The following is an 8,063-nucleotide window of genomic DNA, read 5'->3' on the forward strand; positions in this document are numbered from 1 at the left end:
TCGGAAAAAGTAATTGATAACATGCCGCCCCTACTGCAAAGCTTTTTTCTTTGCCTGTTAAAGTATGACTTTGTTTAGCACTACAGTCTGGGAAAGAACCTGGTTCTGGCAATATGTTAATGATCCATGGCTGCTGATTGCAGCAGACAAGGCACAAACATGAACAACATGCGTGTGACAACTACCTGCAGGTAGTGGTGGAATGTGTGTCAAGGAGCCAACTCATTGAGGCTGAACTCAAGCTTTTTTCCCAAGAACTATCGGTTGTAAATGGGATACTTTTTAAAGGCTCCAAAATAATCGTACCCCAGAGCACGCGAAAGAATATTTTGTCCAGAATTCATGCGGGACATCTTGGGGTTCAAAAGTGCAAAGAGAGGGCATGCCGCCTTGTTTTTTGGCCAGGCCTTAATTGTAGCGCCACATGCAAGCTGTTCAACCTGTAAGAAATATGCTTATGTGCAAGCCACAGAGTTCATGAAAAAATATCCTGGAGGAAAATGTGGCCCTAGTGTCTATGGGGGTTCTCCTGAGCGTTGCCTCAACCTAAATGGGAATGACGGGAAGTACAGGCTTCAGATTGACTTCGATCTTTAGACTAGCGGCGTTTCCTTGCGACGCAGTAAACGAAGCTGTACTCAAATATTATAGCGTAAAATCGAATTCTATTTCTGCAGTGTCTCATATAATGCACAACACGTTACATATACTTTGTATGACTTTGAGATTGAAGCACGGTTTACTATGGTTGCACCAGGACACACCACCGGTATGCATTCTTGTGCAATTGTGTTCTTGATTTAACGCCAGATAATAATAATTTATTTATTTTTACAACAGCAATAACAACCGTGCATGTACTTATATAAAAATATTCATTAAGTATTTATGGAAATAAAAATTTTGTATTGTGAGAAAGAGTTGCACCCTTGAGAGGAACGCTACAAGTGTCGTCTGCTATGACACCTGTTCGCTGCGAATGCGAGATTTTTCTCGCAGACGACAGGCACTTGCGAACTCTCGAGCTCTTTTGAATAGCTGCGTCGGCTGTCATGATTGCTGAATGCCTTCAAGTAATTTTAAGCATATCTGCTGCACTGCTAGCAGGGATGCTTGAGGCCTCCTATGAGTACGCTTCATTTTATTTTATGCTGACGTACCGCTTCCACAGCGTTACGGCGTAGCTTTGCACTTACCCATTTTGCGACTCTAGACTACAGGCAGGAAGCAGCAACCTTTGCTACCACAAGTAAGTTTGTATTCTAAAAGTCCTAAAACGCGCATTTCAATGAACACATAAATGAAAAATTTGATTGTCAAGCCACTAGAAGTACAACTGTTGATGTCTTGTATCAGTAGTGCCTTCTTTTTCCTATTCCAAAGTGTCATAAAGCATGTAATGCTACAGCGCCAACCTAACACACTTAACAAACCACGGTCTGAACGGTCAAAACATGTTCTTTCAACGTTTACGATGCCATTGCTTTCTCGTCAGGGCTTCGACACCACAGTGCGACACAAACATTGTCCCAGCCACTGACCCAGCACGCTATCGCCACTTAGAGAAACAGAACAAAGGCACAGAGCTCTTCGTTGCACTGTCCCACTGCAGGTTATAGCAACTGCGCTTGGAGCAAAACCAAAACTGCCAAAAAATACTTGTAGACTAGTTCCCCAGTCAACAGAATTCCAATCCGTAGCTTGTACTTCCCATCGTTCCCATGATGGTTGAACGATTGCAGCACCAGATTTCCCTCTAGTTATAATAACATGAAACTCTATGACGCAAGCAAAAGAACCTCTACTGATGCGGTCGGTTCCCAGATGCCTGTGGTACAGGATTGGAGTGGACATATTTTTCTTTGTTGGAGACTCCTACCTTGTCGCTTATGATGCATTCTCAAACTTTCCAGAGGTCCATCAACTCCAGGACACTACCTCAAGGACCACGATTGATGCACTCAGCGCTATCTTCGCAAGATATGGCATCCCGTTAGAAGTTTGCACGGATAATGGACCTCAGTTTTCGAGTTATGACTTTGCCATGCTTGCATGAAACTGTGATTTTCCACATGTAAAGTCTAGTCCTCATTGCCCGCAGTCAAATGGTTTGCCAGAAAAAGGTGTACAGATTAACAAATGCATCTTGAAAAAATCCCAGGAGTCCGGAAATTACTTCTGGCAAAGACTACTGGCTTATCGCTAAGCTCCACTCGAGGACGGCGATCCCCTGCTGAACTGTTGCAAGGGAGGCGCCTTCGAGTCAATCTTCCCAAGTTCCATGAAGTACCCTGCACCAAGGTGAAGAAGCACTGCCAGCATGCACAAGGCAAACCTTTGCCAAGGCTTTCTTAAAGGGACGTAGTAAGGCTGCGAGGAACGAGAATGTGGTATCGGAGAGCGAGTGCAAGAGGGACACAAGCTCCAAGGTCCTACCAGCTGGTAACTGAAGACGGGCTAGGTCTGCGGCGCCACCGCGGACACCTCATACAAACGGACAAGCCGTATGCTGAAACGAGCAGCGAAGACGATGACTACACAATCGAAGCGAGCACGCCTGTCGACAACCCTCAGGTACCTGCAATGCATTCTTTGGCTGGGTCAACATCGCAGGCCTCGAACTCATCATGAATGACTGATGGGACACAACGGTGGACAACCAACACAGAAGGAAGGTCAACGCCGGATTCTTTGCAGGCCCCAGCTCCGAGAAGATTGTCCCGGAACAGGAGGCCCCCACAACGCCTTCACTATGTCGAGGCATTTAATCAAATTGCTTACTAATTTGTCAACACAGTCTGTTTTGTTTGTTCATGTGAAAGAATGTATCAGGCGCGTGCATGACATTGTGCCTGTTCCTGACATGCCTGCTGTGGTCGGCCCATTATCACTTGGTCGTTTGTAAAAGCAACACTTCCCAATAAACCTGCATTCTTCTTCTGGCTATCTTGCTGTTGTCAGGTCCTTTGTGGCATGGATACAGATTCATTAAGGATTTATATGCATGGCAGTAAGAAGCAGCTAAAGAACTCTTTTTTTGCCTTTTAAGGTGCATTGATCTCCACATGAACATGATTGTCTTCTCAGCTGCCATGAGTGCACAGATGTCAAGTTCTGTGCGACTTTTTCCCTTTCACGATACTTATGCCATCTTGCGGCATTCTGCAGAACTGATTTGCCAGACGTCACATGCAATGAGGAACATAGGCATTCTGAATGACATCACGAGCATGTTCCATACTAATATGCGAGATGCTTTAAGAAAGCATGCCACATACTCGTGATGTAAAATTTACAGAAACTGTCACATGACAACAGTAGAAGGCAGCAACCAGTAATGCTTTTAAAGCTAATATCCTTGTTACACAAGTATGCCAGCTGTGGCTGCACCTTGGTTACACTTTACAGCAGTTGTGGATTGTTACAAAAAAGCCTAATTGAATTCATATATGCAGTTACCATGATTAAATGAGTTAGTGCATTGACATTTATTAATGTTGTGCAGGTGTGATACAGCCTAATCATTGTTAACATGCTTGTGTAACAGGAGCACGAGAGGTAAACCTTGTTCGACACGTCAGAGCTATAGTATTTTGACAAATGGACTTGTCTTTTACAGAAGTCTAACTTATCACTGAGAAAAAGGGCTATGTTGTATTATAAATGAACCAAAGACGTGACCTGGCAAGTTCCAGAACACTTTGAATCAAAACGACACAACACAAGCAAACGTTTTAAAACCTGCAACGTCATGCTGGCATACTGGTGCCATGGTTCTCGTGTGAAATAAAATGAAAGAATAAAGAGAAGTTTGCCTTTTATTTCTCGCTGGTTATTTAACATTTTCCACCAGATGGATGAGAATCTTTCAAAATTAAAAGGTAGGGCTTAAAACCCTGAAACTATAACATGGATTATGAAGGACACTGCAGTACAAGGCCCCGGGTTGATTGAAACTGCCTGGGGTTCTTTAACGTGCACCCAAAGTACGGTACACAAGCATTTTTATATAGAGCCCAGATCAAAATGTGACCATTGCAGTTAGGAATCTAAACCGCGACTTTGGGCTGAAAATGAACTTTAAAAGAACACTTTGCCAGTCTAGACTGACTTATAATGTCACTGTTTAGAGTCCCTTTAAAGCTATTTACTTGTATATAGTGGCCTCCAGGCATCCACACTTATGCAAATGGTGCAGGTTCCTTTCATGCAAAACTTCTAAAGCAGCTATGTACCGAAGAGAGCAGATTCAGATTACTCTTTCTATTGTGCCATGGTATTTCCACTTCAGTCTGCTTGAAGCAGGTCTCATCTGACTTCCCATTTGACTTCAATTCTACGCCCATTTCATTATAGAAATCAGGAACAAGTGTTGGCAAAAAATGTGTCTCCCTTTTTTATGCCTAAGTTCCTTAATCACAGTATGGATCTTCTGTTTATTTTTTCATATCACTTACTGCAACTACCCTTTACATTGTTGCATATGCCGTATTTGCGCAATTCTAATGGACACCTCCTTTTACTAAAATAGTGCATCCAAATTTGCATATGAATTACAACCGTGACTAATTGTACTCAAAATAAAATAATGAGACAAGTTTTTAGTAAAAGGAAACGCTGAATACAAGGTAGCTAGCCACACTGTCATATAATGTACATTGTTTTTTATGCCATGGTTTGCAATCGACATTTTCCAGTTTGCAATATGTGTAGCATTTCTAATGCATTAGATGGAGCTGAAAGATGACTTGCTGCGGTCGGTAGATAGCAAAAAGGAGGTGTCACCAGACTGTGATAGTGACTAGCTGTTAAGATTCAGCTGTATGCATGTCTGTGCCTTTACATTTTGCATAAAATTGTTGAAACATGGTAGGCATTGACTCAGGTTTTGTTACTTGATGTGTGTGGTAGAATCGACACCAAATTATATTTCTTTAAATATTTATGCAGTAATATAACTGCATGTTAGAATCGGGGGCACGGTAGAATCATGCAAATACGGGGCTTTGTACACAAGTCCCCATTACGCTATCTGGCTTTGGTTCTCCTGTGCATTGTACATTGTACACATTATATTGTAACACACCTCAGTGTTATGAAACTTAATTCTCGATTCCTTGAACATGTAACAAATAACCAATTATAGAATCTTTAATGTGACCAGTTCAAAGTACATGCAACAAAGATAGTAGCTTTGTCTTTGTTGATTGAGAAAGTTGAGCATGCACAGGTTTCATTACATCACAGAAATTGAAGGTGGCGATCATGTAGTATCTAAAACTACCGACATGAATGTCATTGAGCAGGCCATATACCACAACCTATTCACCAAAAGCTGAGCATGCCAGACACTTGATGAGACAATACTTGAAAGGTGAGATGGGCAATCTATTTTCCAAAAGAACGCTACAGCGATGGAGTTGGCTTGGATGGTGTCGAATATGGAGAAGCTTGAAAAAAAGAAATGGGTAAGGTGAAGGTGTGGGCGGCACACTTTTGGCGACATGGTCTTTGCATAACCTATGACTACTGCATTGGGCTGAAAGACTTGCACATTGGTGGCTTTTGCAACAGCATGTGACCAGACTGCTTACCAGAGTATAACGAGGAACCCTTCTCAACAGACACTACAGCATGAAGCCATGCTACTCTTGGTGGGATGCTTCACTGATCACATCAAAACATCCAAAAATAGTTTGTTGTGCATTCCAGAAACTGACACATTATAGTACTGTGATTATGGAGTTGCCATATACAGTATCTAACAGAGCAATTGAAGGAAGACAAACAAAAGGTTTGTGTCAGTATAGTTAAAACAATCACTTCGTGTAGGATGGTCGACCTCACAAGCCTTTTTTTCAACTATGTATACTGCATGGCATGTATACAATGTAATTACGCTGACTACAGAAAATGCTAAACATTTTGCAATTTTGATTCACATGTGAGATATCCTGATTTTATGATACATAGTATGATAATCAATAGTTTGAAAACTAAGACTGTAGCAAGAAATTTTAATGTTCTTCTGACACTACTACACAGCCTAGAATTTGTTCAGGGTGCAGAGTAAAATTTTTTTCCCGGTGCCTATGGCATGAACGCTTTTGCTTGCAACTGCAAATTCATACACAGAAACAGTGTTGAAGAGCATCCATTTAACATCATTTTCATTGTAATGTTGTGCCAATAATAGGTAAGCATCTAAACAAACATATAGACAAATCACCAAGGAACTGAAGAATATTTAATTTCAGGCCAATAATTGTGAAAACAGGAAATCCAATCCCATCAAGACACAGTACAAGCACCAAGAGGCAATACTGTCCCATGTTGCAGCTGTCGAGTGTACTGCAATGCATGAGACAGGCACGCATGAACACCAAAGAAAAAGTGTTTTTCAATTCTGACATAAGATGCTAAGTGTTATAATGCAGAGAAATTTGAAGCAGTCCCAACACAGCATTCAGAATGAGGCAATGGAATGAACAATGCTTAGGTTCTGATGGGAGTTCAAAAAGATTTATTTCTCAAAGGTTCGTCTCTGCAGAAAGCCAGATGCTGGGAAAATGGTGAGAGCAGGTTTTCATCCCACAACTTACAGAAGCCAAGCTGAGCAACAAAGCAAAAAAGCTGACACGGCCCACTAGTTAGTTTTTGACAATTATGAACCACTTGCTGTGATTCAAACTTGCCTTTCCTTACATATAATCTGGGTCATATGCGCCTTAATGTACGTGTGGACAACATTGATTGTGACAAGCCTGATTATGACCTATGATATTGTCATGCAGGAGTGACAGGTGCTGGCCAGCAGGGAGGCCAAAAAATGACCAACTTGGAAGCAAACTGTTCATCAGGCAACTTTTAATAAACCAAGGTACAACTTGGTGGCAGTGAAACCAACAAGCACGGTCTGTGGTCATCGATGTGTGTGACATAACTATCATGCTGTCCTCTATTTATAAAGGCTATGGAATACCTATATGGTACACAGAACAGCAGACAGAGACTTAAGGCTCAGAAAGGTGTTTATTAGCGTCCATCTGAGCCCAGAACGCAAAAGATGGCCCCCAGTTTCTCTTCAAATGTGCTCACGTGCGCCCCGGCCCCAGGATCATCTTCGTTCATGTAGGGAGAGCGTGGAAAATTCAACATATTCCTGGCTGCGAAGTGCGGTCACGGCATTATTTCTAGCACGTACAGTCTTTGGACGGCCCTTGTTGTCACAAGGCCGTCTTGTCGCTTTATCTTGCAAGAGTGAACGTGTCCATCTTCTCTTCTGTAGACTACCATCCCCTTTACGGGTTACCACATTTGACGTGGAGGGCTCTCAACATGTACAACGTCGCCTTTAACTTTGTTCTTGCCCCATTTGTCACAGAAGTGTGCTGATCTAAGCTGGAGTAAGTACTCTTTGGTCCATCGTTTCCAAAAGTTTTCCGTCAGGTGCCTTCTGTACTGAATGAAGTCTCTGGACAGCCTCCGTACGCGTCGGTATCTCTGGTTCCTCACTATTGCCTTGTGGTATCATCGTGAACCTACAGCCAATCAACAGCTCGGCTGGAGTCAGAGTGCATTGTTTGCCATCTTCCAACCCAACGAAAGTAAGTGGTCTAGAATTGACAATGGCTTCGACTTCTGCTAGTACTGTCATGAGTTCTTCAGAGTTTAGGCAGTCTCTTTGAAGAATCTTGTAAAGCAGTGTCATTACAGTTTATTTATTTATTTATTTATACATACTGCAGCCTCAATGAGGCTATTGCAAGAGTGGTCTGAACAACAAATATACAAACAATTATAAACAAGCTTGCGTAAATTGCTTCAGTGGTAGTGAAAGGATGTTGCCCGGTAATGAATTCCAGACTTCTATTGTTGATGGAAAAAAACTGTATTAACTGTATTTAATGGAATCAGTGTGATCGAAAAGGTTGAGATGTTCAGAGCATGGTGAGTCCTCGTACGTGAGGGTTTGGAAAAACTCGAATAGTTACCTAGACAGGAGAGGCGAGGAGAATTGATTAACGTGTGAAGGAATTTTAGGCATTCCAGTTCACGGCGCT

Source organism: Dermacentor albipictus, chromosome 3 (assembly GCF_038994185.2).
Source record: "Dermacentor albipictus isolate Rhodes 1998 colony chromosome 3, USDA_Dalb.pri_finalv2, whole genome shotgun sequence".
NCBI classification, from domain to species: Eukaryota; Metazoa; Arthropoda; class Arachnida; order Ixodida; family Ixodidae; genus Dermacentor; species Dermacentor albipictus.